Below are 19,935 nucleotides of genomic sequence, written 5' to 3' on the forward strand. Positions count from 1 at the left end.
AATGAGAAGCCCACTCATGGCAAATAGAGAGTAGCCCCCACTCACCACAACTAGAGAAAGCCTGCTCATAGCAATGAAGACCCAGCATAGCCAAAAATAAATAAATATTTTTTTAAATAAAAAATAGTTATCATATACCTATTGTATATTCCCAGGAAATGTTTTAGGCTCTGAGGTTATTGCCATGAACCAACAGCAAAAAACTCTTGGTCTGATAGAGCTAAAGTTTGAGTGGGCAGAGGCAGTTCAATAAGTAACATTTTAAACAGCATAGATAAGAATTTCAGTGATGAAAATAAATGTAAGAGAGTAGGGAGAAATGTTGTTGTTTTTAATTTAAATTTATTTATTTTAATTGGAGTCTACTTACTTTACAATATTGTATTGGTTTTGCCATACATCAACAAGAATCCGCCATGGGTGTACACGTGTTCCCCATCCTGAACCCCCCTCCCACCTCCCTCCCCTTAGCATTCCTCTGGGTCATCCCAGTGCACCAGCCCCAAGCTTCCTGTGCTACGCTAAGTCATTTCAGTCGTGTCTGACTCTGTGTGACCCCATAGACAGCAGCCCACTAGGCTCCCCCGTCCCTGGGATTCTCCAGGCAAGAACACTGGAGTGGGTTGCCATTTCCTTCTCCACTACATGAAAGTGAAAAGTGAAAGTGAAGTCACTCAGTCGTGTCCGACTCTCAGTGACCCCATGGACTGCAGCCTACCAGGCTCCTCCATCCATGGGATTTTCCAAGCAAGAGTACTGGAGTGGGGTGCCATTGCTTTCTCCGAAGTGTTCCCCATCCTGAACCCCCCTTCCTCTTCCCTCCCCATAGCATCCCTCTGGGTCATCCCAGTGCACCAGCCCCAAGCTTCCTGTACCCTGCATCAAACCTAGACTGGCTATTCATTTCTTATATGATATTATACATGTTTCAATGCCATTCTCCCAAATCATCCCACCCTCTCCCTGTCCCACAGAGTGCAAAAGACTGTTCTATACATCTCTGTCTCTTTTGCTCTCTCGCATACAGGGTTATCGTTACCGTCTTTCTAAATTCCATATATATGCATTAGTATACTGTATTGGTGTTTTTCTTTCTGGCTTACTTCACTCTGTATAATTGGCTCCAGTTTCATCCACCTCGTTAGAACTGATTCAAATGTATTCTTTTTCAGTTCAGTTCAGTTCAGTCGCTCAGTCGTGTCCGACTCTTTGCTACCCCATGAATCGCAGCATACCAGGCCTCCCTGTCCATCACCAACTCCCAGAGTTTACCCAGACTCACGTCCATCGAGTCAGTGATGCCATCCAGCCATCTTATCCTCTGTTGTCCCCTTCTCCTCCTGCCCCCAATCCCTCCCAGCATCAGAGTCTTTTCCAATGAGTCAACACTTCGCATGAGGTGGCCAAAGTACTGGAGTTTCAGCTTTAGCATCCTTCCTTCCAAAGAAATCCCAGGGCTGATGTCCTTCAGAATGGACTGGTTGGATCTCCTTGCAGGCCAAGGGACTCTCAAGAGTCTTCTCCAACACCACAGTTCAAAAGCATCAATTCTTCTGCATTCAGCCTTCTCACAGTCCAACTCTCACATCCATACATGACCACAGGAAAAACCATAGCCTTGACTAGACGGACCTTTGTTGGCAAAGTAAGGTCTCTGCTTTTGAATATGCTATCTAGGTTGGACATAATTTTCCTTCCAAGGAGTAAGCATCTTTTAATTTCATGGCTGCAGTTACTATCTGCAGTGATTTTGGAGCCCCCCAAAATATTCTTTTTAATGGCTGAGTAATACTCCATTGTGTATATGTACCACAGCTTTCTTATCCATTCATCTGCTGATGGACATCTAGGTTGCTTCCATGTCCTGGCTATTATAAACAGTGCTGTGATGAACATTGGGGTACAAGTGTCTCTTTCAATTCTGGTTTCCTCGGTGTGTATGCCCAGCAGTGGGATTGCTGGCTCGTAAGGCAGTTCTATTTCCAGTTTTTTAAGCAATCTCTACACTGTTCTCCACCGTGGCTGTACTAGTTTGCATTCCCACCAACAGTGTAAGAGGGTTCCCTTTATAGATTCAATGCAATCCTTATCAAACTACCAATGGTATTTTTCACAGAGCTAGAACAAATAATTTCACAATTTGTATGGAAATACAAAACCTCTAATAGCCACAGCAATCTTGAGAAAGAAGAATGGAACTGGAGGAATCAACCTGCCTGACTTCAGGCTCTACTACAAAGCCACAGTCATCAAGACAGTATGGTACTGGCACAAAGACACAAATATAGATCAATGGAACAAAATAGAAACCCCAGAGATAAATCCACACACCTATGGACACCTTATCTTTGACAAAGGAGGCAAGAATATACAATGGAGAAAAGACAATCTCTTTAACAAGTGGTACTGGGAAAACTGGTCAACCACTTGTAAAAGAATGAAACTAGAACACTTTCTAATACCATACACAAAAATAAACTCAAAATGGATTAAAGATCTAAATATAAGACCAGAAACTATAAAACTCCTAGAGGAGAACATAGGCAAAACACTCTCCAACATACATCACAACAGGATCCTCTATGACCCACCTCCCAGAAGACTGGAAATAAAAACAAAAATAAACAAATGGGACCTAATTAAAATTAAAAGCTTCTGCACAACAAAGGAAACTCTAAGCAAGGTGAAAAGACAGCCTTCAGAATGGGAGAAAACAATAGCAAATGAAGCAACTGACAAACAACTAATATCAAAAATATACAAGCAACTCCTGCAGCTCAATTCCAGAAAAATAAACGACCCAATCAAAAAATGGGCCAAAGAACTACATAGACATTTCTCCAAAGAAGACATACCGATGGCTAACAAACACATGAAAAGATGCTCCACATCACTCATTATCATAGAAATGCAAATCAAAACCACACTGAGGTACCATTTCATGCCAGTCAGAATGGCTGTGATCCAAAAGTCTACAAACAATAAATGCTGGAGAGGGTGTGGATAAAAATGTTGTGTTTTACATGTGGGGGTGAGGGCAGGTCGTTCTGATGAGAAGATATTTAAGCAGAAGCATAGAGGAAGCGAGGAAGCAAGCTCTGCAGATACCTTTGAGGGACAGCTCCAGGCAGAAACCATGAGGCTCAGGGCAGAAGTCATGCCTCCTGCTTGGCAAGTTTAAGGAGCTGCCAGAAGACTTGAGTCTGGGGGATGGATAGTGAGATTCTGGGGGACAAGAGACAGAACAAAGACCCTCTGGTGTGGAATGAAACTCTCCATTATTTTCAAATTATCTTTATTTGACCTCAAGTCAATTAATTTGACAATCGTGCATTAATTGAGGAGTGAATGTATGATGAATTTGCTTCATGGTCACAAAATGGCTGCTGTCCTCCAGCCTCAGGCCACAAAGTTAGGAAAAACAGCAAATGTTTACTTTTATACATAAAATTTCATTTGAAAAATGACGAGCATGTTGAAAAGTTTAAAGATCATGTTTGCAAATAGATGAATTTTCATGAACTGAACACATCCATGCAATAAACATCCAGTGGTGGTGGTTAGTTGCTTAGTCGTGTCCTACTCACTGCAACTTGGACTGTAGTGCACTAGGTTTCTCTGTCCATGGGATTTCTCAGGCAAGAATATTGGAGTGGTTTGCCATTTCCTTCTCTGAGGAATCTTCCTGACCCAGGGATTGAACTCAGGTCTCCTGCACTGCAGGCAATCTCCTGCATTGCAAGCAGATTCTTTTTACCAACTGAGCCACCTGAAAAAATAAAATGTGACTCAACTTCCCAAAGGTAGACATTATTCTAACTTTTAGCATTATCTATTGCTTATCTCTTTTGAACTCTCTATAAATGGGATAAAATAATATGTATTCTTTTGTATCTGATATGTTTTGTTCAACATTATTCTGTAAGATGCATCTGTGTCATTGAATGTAGTTGTATTTTGTTCGCTGGGTGTAAATTATTTGAGTTGAACAAACTATAATTCATTTATCCATTCTGATATTGGTGGGTGTTTGTAGTTTTTTTGGACTACTACAAATAGTGCTGCTATGAACATCTTTATATCTTTTTGGTACACATCTTTGTGTCTATTTAACTAGGAGTTGCATTGCTAGATTAAAGAAAAGGCATTATTTTTTAGCTTTAGTAGATTTTGCCACATAGTTTTCCAGAGTGATGGAACAATTTTTTTTTTCTCCCTAAAGCAATGTGTTAGAATTTCTACTGATTCATATCAGACAACTGACAATGTCTTTGTCTTTAATTGGGGAATTGGAGTATAGCTGCTTTACAATGTTGTGTTAGTTTCAGCTGTGCAAGGAAGTAAATCAGCTATACATACATCTCCTCCCTCTTAAACCTCATTTTAGCCATTTTATGTCAAAGTATTGAACTGTAGTTTTCATTTCTATTCCCTTGGTGATTAATGAAGTTAGCATTTTATATTTCCATTGGCAATTAATTGTTTATGTTTTAAAGGCTGCTAATAATTCATCCTACAAGTAGTTAGGGGAATTATAAATGAAGATAATAATAGTATCTATAACACAGAGGGGGCAATAATTATATGAAAGGATCCATGTTCACTCAATATGACACCTGGCAGAGAGTAAGAGCACAAATTAACATTATATATTAATGTCAGTATTTTATTTGATAAAGAATAGCTAAAAATGTGATGATCTTTGCTACTAAATATTCCATTTGACATTTGTTGGCAAAGTAATGTCTCTGCTTTTGAATATGCTATCTAGGTTGGTCATAGCTTTGCTTCCAAGGAGTAAGCGTCTTTTAATTCCATGGCTGCAGTCACCAACCGCAGTGATTTTGGAGCCCAAAAAAATAAAGTCTGACACTGTTTCCACTGTTTCCCCATCTATTTCCCATCAAGTGATGAAGAAGGGACTGGATGCCATGATCTTCGTTTTCTGAATGTTGAGCTTTAAGCCAACTTTTTCACTCTCCACTTTCACTTTCATCAAGAGGCTTTTTAGTTCCTCTTCACTTTCTGCCATAAGGGTGGTATCATCTGCATATTTGAGGTGATTGATATTTCTCCCGGCAATCTTGATTCCAGTTTGTGCTTCTTCCAGCCCAGCGTTTCTCATGATGTACTCTGCATATAAGTTAAATAAGCAGGGTGACAATATACAGCCTTGACATACTCCTTTTCCTATTTGGAACAGGTCTGTTGTTCCATATCCAGTTCTAAGTGTTGCTTCCTGACCTGCATACAAATTTCTCAAGAGGCAGGTCAGGTGGTCTGGTATCCCCATCTCTTTCAGAATTTTCCACAGTTTATTGTGATCCACACAGTCAAAGGCTTTGGCATAATCAATAAAGCAGAAATAGATGTTTTCCTGGAATTATCTTGCTTTTTCCATGATCCAGGGGATGTTGGCAATTTGATCTCTGGTTCCTCTGCCTTTTCTAAAACCAGCTTGAACATCAGGAAGTTCACGGTTCACGTATTGCTGAAGCCTGGCTTGGAGAATTTTGAGCATTACTTCACTATCGTGTGAGATGAGTGCAACTGTGCGGTAGTTTGAGCATTCTTTGGCATTGCCTTTCTTTGGGATTGGAATGAAAACTGCCCTTTTCCAGTCCTGTGGCCACTGCTGAGTTTTCCTAATTTGCTGGCATATTGAGTGCAGCACTTTCACAGCATCATCTTTCAGGATTTGAAATAGCTCAACTGGAATTCCATCACCTCTACTAGCTTTGTTTGTAGTGATGGTTTCTAAGGCCCACTTGACTTTACATTCCAGGATGTCTGGCTCTAGGTCAGTGATCACACCATCATGATTATCTGGGTGGTGAAGATCTTTTTGGAAAGTTCTTCTGTGTATTCTTGCCACCTCTTCTTAGGCTGTGGTTTTTCCTGTGGTCATGTATGGATGTGAGAGTTGGACTGTGAAGAAGGCTGAGCACTGAAGAATTGATGCTTTTGAACTGTGGTGTTGGAGAAGACTCTTGAGAGTCCCTTGGACTGCAAGGAGATCCAACCAGTCCATTCTGAAGGATATCAGCCCTGGGATTTCTTTGGAAGGAATGATGCTAAAGCTGAAACTCCAGTACTTTGGCCACCTCATGCCAAGAGTTGACTCATTGGAAAAGACTCTGATACTGGTAGGGATTGGGGGCAGGATGAGAAGGGGACGACAGAGGATGAGATGGCAGAATGGCATCACTGACTCGATGGATGTGAGTCTGGGTGAACTCCGGGAGTTGGTGATGGACAGGGAGGCCTGGCATGTTGCGATTCATGGGGTTGCAAAGAGTCAAACACGACTGAGTGACTGAACTGAACTGATTTCATTTGAAGATGAAATCCAGAGTCACTGCTGAGTGAAAAAAACAAACAAACATGAATCACTTTCATAGAGCCAATAAAAATGAACAGGCACTGGAATAGAAATAAACTAATCAAAGTCACGTAAGACACTGTACTATTTTTGTTTCAATGATAAATATAATTTTAAATGTCAAAGTGAGGGTCAAAATAATGACATTAAAAGGTTTTATCTTTGACAGTGTATATGTACTGTAATTTGATTTTTGACATATTTCATTGACCTAGATATTTTTATCTTTGGTCTATGAATGAATGATCTTTTAATATCTATAAGATACACTGATAATACTCAGCACAATTAAACCGAGGCTTATTTTCATAATTATCACCTTTTGATATCAGTTGAACCATTAAGTGGAGTCTGGACTGTACTAGTCTGCTGTATAGGCAGATGAAATAAAAATCGACATGGAGAAACTTTAATACCGAACTAGCATATGGGGTTGCACAGAATCGGATACAACTGAAGTGACTTAGCAGCAGCAGCAGCAGCAGCATATGATATAAACCTTAAAGGATGAGTAGGATACATTGGAGTTGAAGGCAAGAAGAGCATATCAAGTCATTAAAAAATAACAATGAAAGAATTGACAAAATATTGTACATGTAATGTTCAGAGGATCATAAGATCTGGAAACACTGGTACACAAAAGGTAGTAGAGGGATGCAGGCTGCAAAGATTATGGTGGATCTTGACTGTCTTTCTGGATTTTGTTTTGTAGCCTTTAGGGACTAGGGAAATGATTTTGAATTGAAAAAAAGATGTGCATATAATCTGGGAAGGTAAATTTAGAAACCTTGAAAAGAATGAATGAAATCACATTAAGTTTGGTAGCAAGAAAACCAGAAAGACTTTTGCAAGAGTTGGTATATGATGTGAGCCTGATCATAGGCTCAGTTCAGTTCAGTTGCTCAGTCATGTCTGACTCATTGTGACCCCATGAACCACAGCGTTCCAGGCCTCCTTGTCCATCACCAACTCCCGGAGTTTACCCAAACTCATGTACATTGAGCCGGTGATGCCATCCAACCAACTCATCCTCCGTCATCCCCTTCTCCTCCTACCCCCAATCATTCCTAGCACCAGGGTTTTTTAAAATGAGTCAGCTCTTCGCATCAGGTGGCCAAAGTATTGGAGTTTCAGCTTCCATATCAGTCCTTCTAATGAACACCCAGGACTGATCTCCTTTAAGATAGACTCGTTGGATCCTCTTGCAGTCCAAGGGACTCTCAAGAGTCTTCTCCAACACCACAGTTCAAAAGAATCAGTTCTTCTGCACTCAGCTTTCTTTATAGTCCAACTCTCACATCCATACATGAACACTGGAAAAACCATAGCCTTGACTAGACAGACGTTTGTTGGTGAAGTAATGTCTCTGCTTTTTAATATGCTGGTGAGAGAGAAAATCTGAAAGGGTTGATTCATTTGAAGTATATTTTTGAAACAAGCTTGATTAAATTTGATGACCTGTTGAATGAAAAAAATGGAAGAGTGGTCTAAAATTACACTGAAGATTTTAGGTTACCACTAGTACTTCTGTACAAAAAAGATCTTCACGACCCAGATAATCACAATGGTGTGATCACTGACCTAGAGCCAGACATCCTGGAATGTGAAGTCAAGTGGGCCTTAGAAAGCATCACTACAAACAAACCTAGTGAGGTGATGGAATTCCAGTTGAGCTATTTTAAATCCTGAAAGATGATGCTATGAATGTGTTGCAGTCAATATGCCAGCATTTTAGGAAAACTCAGCAGTGCCCACAGGACTGGAAAAGGGCAGTTTTCATTTCAATCCCAAAGAAAGGCAATGCCAAAGAATGCTCAAACTACCGCACAACTACAGTCATCTCACACGCTAGTAAAGTAATGCTCAAAATTCTCCAAGCCAGGCTTCAGCAATATGTGAACTGTGAACTTCCAGATGTTCAAGCTGGTTTTAGAAAAGACAGAAGGATCAGAGATCAAATTGCCAACATCCACTGGATCATGGAAAAAGCAAGAGAGTTCCAGAAAAACATCTATTTCTGCTTTATTGACTATGCCAAAGCCTTTGACTGTGTGGATCACAATAAACTGTGGAAAATTCTGAAAGAGATGGGAATAACAGACCACCTGAGCTGCCTCTTGAGAAATTTGTATGCAGGTCAGGAAGCAACACTTAGAACTGGATATGGAACAACAGACCTGTTCCAAATAGGAAAAGGAGTATGTCAAGGCTGTATATTGTCACCCTGCTTATTTAACTTATATGCAGAGTACATCATGAGAAACGCTGGGCTGGAAGAAGTACAAACTGGAATCAAGATTGCCGGGAGAAATATAAATAACCTCAGATATGCAGATGATACCACCCTTATGGCAGAAAGTGAAGAGGAACTAAAGAGCCTCTTGCTGAAAGTGTAAGAGGAGAGTGAAAATGTTGGTTTAAAGCTCAATATTCAGAAAACTAAGATCATGGCATCTGGTCCCAGCACTTGATGGGAAATAGATGGGGAAACAGTGGAAACAGTGTCAGACTTTATTTTCTTGGGCTCCAAAATCACTGCAGATGGTGACTGCAGCCATGAAATTAAAAGACACTTACTCCTTGGAAGGAAAGCTGTGACCAACCTAGATAGCATATTGAAAAGCAGAGACATTACTTTGCCAACAAAGGTCCATCTAGTCAAGGCTATGGTTTTTTCAGTAGTCATGTATGGATGTGAACGTTGGACTGTGAAGAAAGCTGAGCACTGAAGAATTGATGCTTTTGAAGTGTGGTGTTGAAGAAGACTCTTGAGAGTCCCTTGGCCTGCAAGGAGATCCAACCAGTCCATTCTAAAGGAGATCAGTCCTGGGTGTTCATTGGAAGGACTGATGCTGAAGCTGAAACTCCAATACTTTGGCCACCTCATGCGAAGAGTTGACTCATTGGAAAAGACTCTGATACTGGGAGGGATTGGGGGCAAGAGGAGAAAGGGACGACAGAGGATGAGATGGCTAGATGGCATCACTGACTCGTTGGGCATGAGTTTGAGTGAACTCCAGGGATTGATGATGAACAGGGAGGCTTGGCGTGCTGTGATTCATGGGGTTGCAAAGAGTTGGATACAACTGAGTGACTGAACTGAACTGAACTGAACTAGTACTTTATAATTTTACAAAGTCTTAATAGGACTGGATGGTCCAAATTTGGGAAGAAGACAATGAGTTTACTGTGAGACTTTTTAATCTGATAATTTAATTCCTTTGAATTTATTAATGCAATGAGAATACTGATAAAAAAATGTATTACCAAGATCAGAGCATTGTGGGGGAAATAATAAAACATAGGAAGAAGCAGAAAAGTAAACATAAAATATGGGGTAACTTTGTTAGACAAACAAATCTGGACATTGAAACAATAGAGATTCTACATTGATGACATGTTTTATGATAGACATCTAAAACATACTATAGATTTCTCTGTGAATACAAAAATTCTCCTTCATGGTATCTTCATTCCAAAATCCCAATTGAATGGGGAGTCATCAACACCGAAAAAAATGAGTATTTAAGGGAAATCATATTAAGTAATTTCCATATTTTGGAATGCTTTTATATGGGAAACTGGAGGGCACAAACAAAACCTTGTGCACCAGGACCCAGAAGAAAGGAGCAGTGACCCCACAAGAAACTGATCCAGACTTGCCTGTGAGTGTCCAGGAGTCTCCAGTGGAGGTGTGGATTGGTGATGGCTTGCTGCAGGGTTGGGGGCACTGAGTGTAGAAGTATACGCAAGGTATCTTTTGAAGGAGGTCACCATTTTCTTCATTACCTCCACCATTGTTTGTGAAGTGAAGTCGCTCAGTCATGTCCAACTCTTTGCAACCCCATGGGCACCAGGCTCCTCTGTCCATGGGACTTTCTAGGCAAGAGTACTGGAGTGGGTTGCCATTCCCTTCTCCAGGAGATCTTCCCTACCCAGGGATTGAACTCAGGTCTCCCACATTGTAGGCAGATGCTTAACCGTCTGAGCCACCAGGGAAGTCCCACCATAGTTTGGCCCCAGGTAAACAGCAGTGAAGGAACACAGCTTCAACCATCAACAGAAAATTAGATTAAAGATTTATTGAGCTTGGCCCCGCCCATCAGACCAACACCCAGTTTCCCCCTCAGTCAGTCTCTTCTGTCAGGAAGCTTCCATAAGCCTCTTATCCTTCTTGATCAGAGGGCAGATGGACTGAAAACCACAACCACAGAAAACTAACCAATCTAATCACATGGACCACAGCCTTGTCTAACTCAGTGAAACTATGAGTCATGCCGTGTAGGGCCACCCAGTACAGATGGGTCATGGTTGAGAGTACGGACAAAATGTGGTCCACTGGAGAAGGCAACTACAAACCACTTCAGTGTTCTTGCCTTGAGAACCCCATGAATAGCATGAAAAGACAGATAGGACACTGAAAGATGAACTCCCCAGGTCAGTAGGTGCCCAATATGCTATTGGAGATCAGTGGAGAAATAACTCAAGAAAGAATGAAGAGACAGACCCAAATCAAAAACAACACCCAGTGTGGATGCAACTGGTGATGGAACAAAGGTCCAATGCTTGTAAAGAGCAATATTGCATAGGAACCTGAAATGTTAGGTCCATGAATCAAGGCAAATTGGAAGTGGTCAAACAGGAAATGGCAAGAGTGAACGTTGACATTCTAGGAATCAGCAAATTAAAATGGACTGGAATGGGTGAATGTAACTCAGATGACCATCATATCTACTACTGTGGGCAAAAACCTCTTAGAAGAAATGGAGTAGCCACCATAGTCAATTAAAGAGTCTGAAATGCAGTACTTGGATGCAATCTCAAAAATTACAGAATGGTCTCTGTTCATTTCCAAGGCAAATCATTCAATATCACATTAATCCAAGTCTATGCCCTGGCTAGTAATGTTGAAGAAGCTGAACTTGAACGGTTCTATGAAGAACCTTGAACAAGACCTTCTAGAACTAGCTCCCAGAAGGATGTTTTTTTCATTATAGGGGACTGGAATGCAAAAGTAGGAAGTCAAAAAATACCTGGAATAACAGGAAAATTTCAGCTTTGGAGTACAGAATGAAGCAGGGCAAAGGCTAATAGAATTTTGCCAAGAGAATGCACTGGTCATAGCAAACACACTCTTCCAAAAACACAAGAGAAGACTCTACACATGGACATCACCAGATGGTCAACACTGAAATCAAATTGATTACATTTTTTGCAGACAAAGATGGAGAAGCTCTATACACTCATCAAAAACAAGACTGGGAGCAGACTGTGGCTCAGATCATAAACTCCTTATTGCCAAATTCACACTTAAATTGAAGAAAGGGAAAACCACTAGACCATTCAGGTATGAACAAAATCAAATCCCTAACGATTATACTCTGGAAGTGAAAAATAGACTTAAGGGACTAGATCTGATAGACAGAGTTCCTGACAAACTATGGATGGAGATTCGTAACATTGTACAGGAGACAGGGATCAAGATCATCCCCAAGAAAAAGAAATGCAAAAAAGTAAAATGACTGTCTGAGGAGGCCTTACAAATAGCTGTGAAAAGAAGGGAAGTGAAAGGCAAAGGATAAAAGTAAAGATATATCCATTTGAATGCAAAGTTCCAAAGAATAGCAAGAAGAGATAAGAAAGGCTTCCTCAGAGATCAATGCAAAGAAATAGAGGAAAACAACAGAATGGGAAAGACTAGAGATCTCTTCAAGAAAATTAGAGATACCAAGGGAATATTTCATGCAAATATGGGCTCAATAAAGGACAGAAATGGTATGGACTTAACAGAAGCAGAAGATACTAAGAAGAGATGGCAAGAATACACAGAAGAACTGTACAAAGAAGATCTTCACGACCCAGATAATGATGATGGCATGCTCACTCACCTAGAGCCAGACATCCTGGAATGCGAAGTCAAGTGGACCTTAGGAAGCATCACTATGAACAAAGCTAGTGGAGGTGATGGAATTCCAGTTGAGCTATTTCAAATCCTGGAAGATGATGCTGTTAAAGTGCTGCACTCAATATGCCAGCAAACTTGGAAAACTCAGCAGTGCCCACGGGACTGGAAAAGGTCAGTTTTCATTCCAATCCCAAAAAAAGGCAATGCCAAAGAATGCTCAAACTACTGCGCAATTGCACGCATCTCACACACTAGCAAAGTAATGCTCAAAATTCTCCAAGCCAGACTTCAGCAATACGTGAACCATGAACTTCAAGATGCTCAAGGCAGATTTATAAAAGGCAGAGGAAGCAGAGATCAAATTGCCAACATCTGCTGGATCATTGAAAAATCAAGAGATTTCTATAAAAACATCTATTTCTACTTTATTGACTATGCCAAAGCCTTTGACTGTGTGGATCACAATAAACTGTAGAAAATTCTGAAAGAGATGGGAATACCAGACCACCTGACTTACCTCTTGAGAAACCTATATGCAGGTCAGGAAACAACAGTTAGAACTGGACATGGAACAGCAGACTGGTTCCAAATAGGAAAAGGAATACGTCAAGGCTGTATATTATCATCCTGCTTATTTAACTTATATGCAAAATACATCATGAGAAACGCTGGGCTGGAGAAAGCACAAGCTGGAATCAAGATTGCCAGGAGAAATATCAATAACCTCAGATATGCAGATGACACCACCCTTATGGTAGAAAGTGAAGAAGAACTAAAGAGCCTCTTGATGAAAGTGAAAGAGAAGAGTGAAAAAGTTGGCTTAAAGCTCAACATTCAGAAATCTAAGATCATGGCCTCCGGTCCCATCACTTCATAGGAAATAGATGGGGAAACTGTGTCAGACTTTATTTTCTTGGGCTCCAAAATCACTGCAGATGGTGACTGTAGCCATGAAATTAGAAGGTGCTTACTTCTTGGCAGGAAAGTTATGACCAACCTAGACAACATATTAAAAAGCAGAGAGGTTACTTTGTCAGCAAAGGTCCGTCTAGTCAAGGCTATGGTTTTTTTCAGTAGTCATGTATGGATGTGAGAGTTGGATTATCAAGAAAGCTGAGTACCGAAGAATTGATGCATTTGAACTGTGGTGTTGGAGAAGACTCTTGAGAGTCCCTTGGACTGCAAGGAGATCCAACCAATCCATCCTAATGGAAATCAGTCCTGAATATTCATTGGAAGGACTGATGCTGAAGCTGAAGCTCCAATACTTTGGCCACCTGATGCGAAGAACTAATTCATTAGAAAAGACCCTGATGTTGGGAAAGATTAAAGGTGGGAGGAGAAGGGGATGACAGAGGATGAGATGGTTAGATGGCATCACCAGCTCAATGGACATGAGTTTGGGCAAACTCCGGGAGTTGTTGATGGACAGGGAGGCCTGGCGTGCTGTATCCATGGGGTCGCAAAGAGTCAGACATGACTGAGTGACTGAACTGAACTGAACTGATATGGGAAAAGAGATTTTCCAAATAAGTTGTCTTTTTATTATTATATAGTGCTGTATCACTGTAGTTGATTCCTCTGGAAGATAATTTTAAATTTCTGAACTGTTTCAGGGATTGTTCTAAGCACTTGGATATAGGAATGCATACAATCAACCTCAAATCTTAATCTTTCTCAAGAACCTTTGTGCAGTTGGTTATGCAAAAAGTAACCCTCCTCCCCCCAAAATTAACATTAACTTATCTGTTTGTTTATATTCTTCCTCCCATTATCAAAGGTAACCACAGCCAAATACACCCACAATTGTAATGTACAACCTGCAATGGACTTGGCAATCACATGGGCTGTGTGATATCTAATAGAGATAAATTAGTATTGAGATTTCAGTACAACTATGTTAACTGTAAAATGCAAATAAACATTTAAAGTGCCTCCAGTGATTCAGTAAATGAAGTCAGTATTTTGTGAGTACGTATTAATCTATGTGCATGATTGCTCCAATTGTTCGCATCGTGAGAGCTTTAACCTTACACTGTTCATTTTCTCAGAAAGGACAGTGAGTCCTTAAAACAATTACTTAACTAACCTCTGAGTGAACTGGCTCTGCTGTCATTGTGAAAATTTGGATGTTCTCATTGTATTAATAGGCTTTGGCTCACTTCTCTTCTTTACTTCCGTCTTTTAAGTCTGGATCTTATTCTAAGTGGTGTCCTTTACAAAAATATAAAAGGCATATTTTGTTTGTTTGTTTGAGAGGAGAACAGAATTCATTAGCGTGAGAGTTGTTGTTAGAACAGCGGGCTGGCTCAAGGGAAAGCAGACCCGTTCGAGGGCTAGTAGCCCATTTCAGTGGTGAAGAATCTGCCAACCAATGCAGGGCACGCATTCCTGGTTCAGGAAGATACCTGGAGTATAAAATGGCAACCTTCTCCAGTATTCTTGCCTGGAAAGTTCCACGGACAGAGGAGCCTAGCAGGGAACAGTCCATGGGTCACAAAGGCTCGACTGAGTGACTGAGCACAGACACACACTCAGCCAATTTCATAGCCTTAAGACAGAGAAAATTCCTACTGGAAGGATGTCATTAGGTGATTGGTTAGGATGTTATACTTTAAATAAACTGCATTGCTGTTTTTTACTATTATTTCCCCTTTGAATTTGATTCTGGAATTCTACATAGTTGTCATAAAATACAAGGCACTGAGGACACTTCACTGTGAGAAATCCCCATATATAATGTTGATTCACACTATTAAAACTGGCTGATGCTTTATCTTAGTCCCGGAAAAGTTCCCAGGATTTGAAAGTAAATATATACTTTCTTCAATTTGTCACTAAAAATCAAAATATCTACAAACAGGATGTTAGTAAATACTTATTTTAAAATCATATTCAGACATACTTTTATCCTAGTTGAACTATGGCCTCTGTGTGTTGTAAATCTTGCCTTGAAATTCATTATTATTGCTACTTATTTTGGGCTGCTTTAATTAACACAGTTCAAAGCTCACAGATGTAAAAGTTGCCTAAAATACTAAAATGCAACTGAAATAAGACAAAACATTTCAAAATAGCCATCTGAAAGAAATTCAGAATTTAAGAGGATATTCTCACCTTGAATGAGCACTATTTTAGAGTACAAAGATTCTGTTCATTGTATTTATAGATTTTACAGATGTCTTGAAATATGTGTTTTTACTCTGAGAGAATATAAAGAAAGCTAAATATCTACCAGAAGTCTTGAAAAAGTAAGTTTAAAAAAATCTATGTGAAGAAGTTTAAAAAAATAAAAGGGATGAATAGATTTTTTATTTTTTTTAATGCCAACTAGTTTCTCTTGAAAAGGTTCCAGCAGGGGAAATCATAAAATAAAACTATAAATAAGATAGCTTGCTAAATTTATTTTGCATGAAAAGCTTCTTCTATAGTGTGTTAGTCATACATTAACTATATAATCTATTCCTTGTCACTATGTAATCCACAATCTTCAGATTAGATCTTGAATCTTTTTATACATTATACCTCCAAGATTTTATTTGGAGTATTGGCTTAATTTTTCAAAACACATGATTAAGTTGGCTTATCTGCACTTTTATTTTTAACACCACACTAAGTGTATCTTTAGAGGCTTAGATGTGATTGTTTCAAGAAAAATACTGAATGGTTTTGATTAAAGGAATGGTATGCACAGTTTCTCTCTCTTTACTGGAGTTCAAAGTTCATTTCTCACCTTACTGAAATTCTGAATTTATTTGTCACTCAACTGAAGACTGCAAGATATAAACAAATCTTTTAAAAAATTAACTGCCAAGAGTGCAGTGGAGATGAGCAACATTTTGGTATTTCTTTGAGCAAAAGTCAATCATGTGAATAGAGCTTCCATAGTCTTCAAAAACAAGTGGCTTTCATGTGTTGTTCAAAATAACTGAAAAATATTGAGGCACGTACGCTTTGGCCATGACTTGGGATTTTAATAGTGAGCTAAAACCATCCTTTTAGCTTCCCTGGTGGCTCAGACGGTAAAGCGTCTGTCTGCCTGTAAGGCGGGAGACCCAGGTTCAATCCCTGGGTGGGGAAGATCTCTTGGAGAAGGAAAAGGCAAACCACTCCAATACTCTTGCCTGGAAAATTCCATGGACGGAGGAGCCTAGAAGGCTGTACAGTCCATGGGGTTGCAAATGGTCGGACACGACTGAGCTACTTCACTTTCACTTTTAAATCTATCCTAGTCTTGTAAACAATCAGATTGATTGACCAAAGCTGCCAGGAAGGTGTTCCTTAGTTTATGGCTCATGCAAGACCACCATATTTTGAGGCTGCACGACCTAGATCAGTAGCAATCCAGTTACTTATTTCCATAGTTTGCATCATTGGAGAAGCTTTACAGGCTTTCAGCTGGGTATGGGAAGTGGTGACAGGGAAATGTCACTTCTATTTTCAGAGAAAACTGAGATGTATAACAATGACAGAAACTCTCAGACTTGCTTTTTACCAAGGCAAAAGAAACATTTTCAGTTTTTAAATGGCAACATAGGTAAAATTCAGTGAATGGTCATGGATGCATTAGAAGCTTTTAGAAGCTTTTGGTAAATATTGCATAGCTCAAAAATACATTTCTGCATTCTTAATTTTTAAAAATTATTGTTTCTAATAGAAAAGTTTGTAATGCTACTACTTATTGTTCATTTTATATTGGCTTCCTTCTTATTTTGTAAGGACCCCAACTCTTTTTATTAAAATTAAAGGCAAGTAAATTTGTAATTCTTAGGTGTTAAATTTTGGGAATCATCCATTTCCTTTATTTACAGCAAGCAAGATAAGCAAAGTATTTTTGGATGTTCACTAAGTGTTAGGTACTGGGCTGTAGATATATACATCAAGATGTGAGAAAATGGGTGCATAAATGTATATTACAAAGGAGAACATGGCTATTGCTAATAACTGGTACAGACAATAAGCACTATGTGGATTTAAAGGAGACAGATTTCTTGATGGTAGGCAGTCAGAGAAGGTTTTATGGGGTGGGAGAGAAAGCAGAAACTAAAGAGAAAATAAATAATTAAAATATGTTGTGACAATTTTCTGTGATAGTGGTACATATAAGAGTTTTGGCATCACTGATAAAGAGAGGTCTTGTAGGATTAAATCTTCAGTGAATCACATTATTTCTCATTTGTATTTATTCTAGGACATCCTGAGACACAACTGGATTGTGGAGTAGATGTCACCAGTACCCTGTTACTTCCTGGATCATCTTCCAAATATACTTCTTGTATTCGAATCTTTGTAATCGACTCTGCTAGTCAAGGCTATAGTTTTTCCTGTGGTCGTGTATGGATGTGAGAGTTGGACTGTGAAGAAGGCTGAGCGCTGAAGAATTGATGCTTTTGAACTGTGGTGTTGGAGAAGACTCTTGAGAGTCCCTTGGACTGCAAGGAGATCCAACCAGTCCATTCTGAAGGACATCAGCCCTGGGATTTCTTTGGAGGGAATGATGCTAAAGCCGAAACTCCAGTACTTTGGCCACCTCATGCGAAGAGTTGACTCATTGGAAAAGACTCTGATGCTGGGAGGGATTGGGGGCAGGATGAGAAGGGAACGACAGAGGATGAGATGGCTGGATGGCATCACTGACTCGATGGATGTGAGTCTGGGTGAACTCCGGGAGTTGGTGATGGACAGGGAGGCCTGGTGTGCTGCGATTCATGGGGTCGCAAAGAGTTGGGCACGACTGAGGGACTGAACTGACTGACTGCTAATGCAGGAACCCAGATGCAGAGAGATGGGATAGGTTATGTTTAATTGACTTAGTATTAGCTGATGGAGTCATGTTTGAGTAGTGCCAAAAACTGTGCATGCGTATACATGTAAGTGATATAAATTGCTAAACAACAACTTACGGAAATGCAATCACTTTTATTAACTTTCTCTCTTAAGATGCTAAGTGCTCTGCTCTATCTTCACCAATAAATTTAGAATAATATTATATTTTGTGGGTCAAGGATATTTCATTTTATCTCATTATCTTAAAATTGAAGCCTACTAAAAGTGATTTTAAAATGTAAAAAGATGTAATCTGAAAAAAACATACAATTCACATTGTATTCCTTTTTTTTTTTTGGTCCAGACAATACAAGCTTAAGGTGGAACATGTGACAGAAGGATAATACTATTGGTGATAATATTTGGTGGTAAGTGAGCCATTAACATGAAGGGAAGGCCGTTTCCCCTGTGTATGATTTGTTTCATAGTCTTTATCTTTTCCAGTGGATTTCCAGATAATCACAAATTTCATTTTATAAGAATGATATCAGATTCCACTTAGTAACATTATTAGGTTTATATATTTTTGGTGAAATGCTAATAATTCTCTCATCTCATGTTAGAAGAAAGGAAGTAGAATTAAAGACAGAAGCTATTACAGGGGCCGACCTGAGAAGGCATATTCAGTGGTCTTACTTAGTTATAACCTAAGGGTTATAGATTACACAACAGGTAGAAAATAGACTTTTATCAAATTATATTCCCAAATTATATTTACTTACCTCATATTCATTTCAAGTCACTTTTATTACCTGTACTTTGCAGCTCCCTTGACATTAGCACACACAGAAGTAGTATACAGTGAACAGACCAAGTGCTGGCAAACAAATCCCTCATTCAAATGACCAAGATGATAAAAAAGTAAAATGTGACTTCTGCCCTCAAAAAAAGGAAGGAGGAGAAGGATGATCTATAAAAAGTGTGATGACTTCATTTTTTTCCCTGGAACATATTCCTGTCAAAAACTGGATTGATTTCCTCCTTAGCTGTAAAATGTAATGCCTGCCTCAAATCAAATTGTAAAGAAACAATTTGTAAATATTAGTGACTCTTACATAGCATAACCTAATTAAACAAATTACCTTTAGAAGTAAGCTGAGTCTGTCAGAGGTCCAATTTTTACAGAAAATGAAATTAAGAAGCTCTCCTAAAATCTCAAAACTGATAAATCTGGATCTAGAAACTACCCTTTACCATTATGGGATGGCTAAGCAGAAATAGGACCCAGGACAAATGTGACCTAAGGTCTGTTTATTCGAAAAACTGGAGATTGAGAACTTGAAGCTCTGCCCTCATAAGCAGCTGCAACATTTTTGAACAGAGAAGAAACTAGTGTTAAATTCTTTAGAATATTCATAATTTATGTACTATTCTCCAATTTACCAAAAAAATAAAAATTCAAAACAGACATTGCTATTAGACTTTGAGAATATAAGTGTTTTTACTTCCTTTGCTGTGTCTTTGTTCTGGAGCCAATATGTATATTTTGTGGGAAACACAAACAAGTGAAGGGAATCTCATTCCAGAAACTCTGCTCAATTCTTTTTCAACCTTTCATTACTTAGGTCAATCTTGAAAGAAAAATCTCATCTGATCATATGGCAGTTTCTCTGTTAATGAATTAACTGTTATGACATCTATAAATAGTCATCAAAAGGGACCATAGCTCATATTTTTATTTAGTTCCCATTCTTCTTCTGTATACTTGTCTATGTCTTTGAAATATAAGTAACTGGGAAGGAACAAGTCATGAATGCATTTTTAATCTTTAGTGATATTATGTAGTTCTTGTGTAAAGCTACTTCTGTTGAAAGTAGTAAAA

General features: G+C 39.2%; 1 long non-coding RNA gene across 1 annotated transcript in view; it reads left to right on the top strand.

Moving 5' to 3' along the window:
- The window catches only part of LOC129625263 (uncharacterized), a 43,868-nt gene extending 24,346 nt beyond the window's left edge, over nucleotides 1–19,522 (top strand). The window contains exons 2-3 of the long non-coding RNA XR_008701299.1: nucleotides 17,479–17,934; nucleotides 18,418–19,522. This is a non-coding gene — a long non-coding RNA (uncharacterized LOC129625263). The remainder of the gene's footprint in view (nucleotides 1–17,478; nucleotides 17,935–18,417) is intronic.
- The last annotated feature ends 413 nt before the right edge of the window (nucleotides 19,523–19,935 follow it).

The sequence above is a fragment of the Bubalus kerabau genome, chromosome 13, assembly GCF_029407905.1.
Source record: "Bubalus kerabau isolate K-KA32 ecotype Philippines breed swamp buffalo chromosome 13, PCC_UOA_SB_1v2, whole genome shotgun sequence".
In the NCBI taxonomy this organism is placed as follows: Eukaryota; Metazoa; Chordata; class Mammalia; order Artiodactyla; family Bovidae; genus Bubalus; species Bubalus kerabau.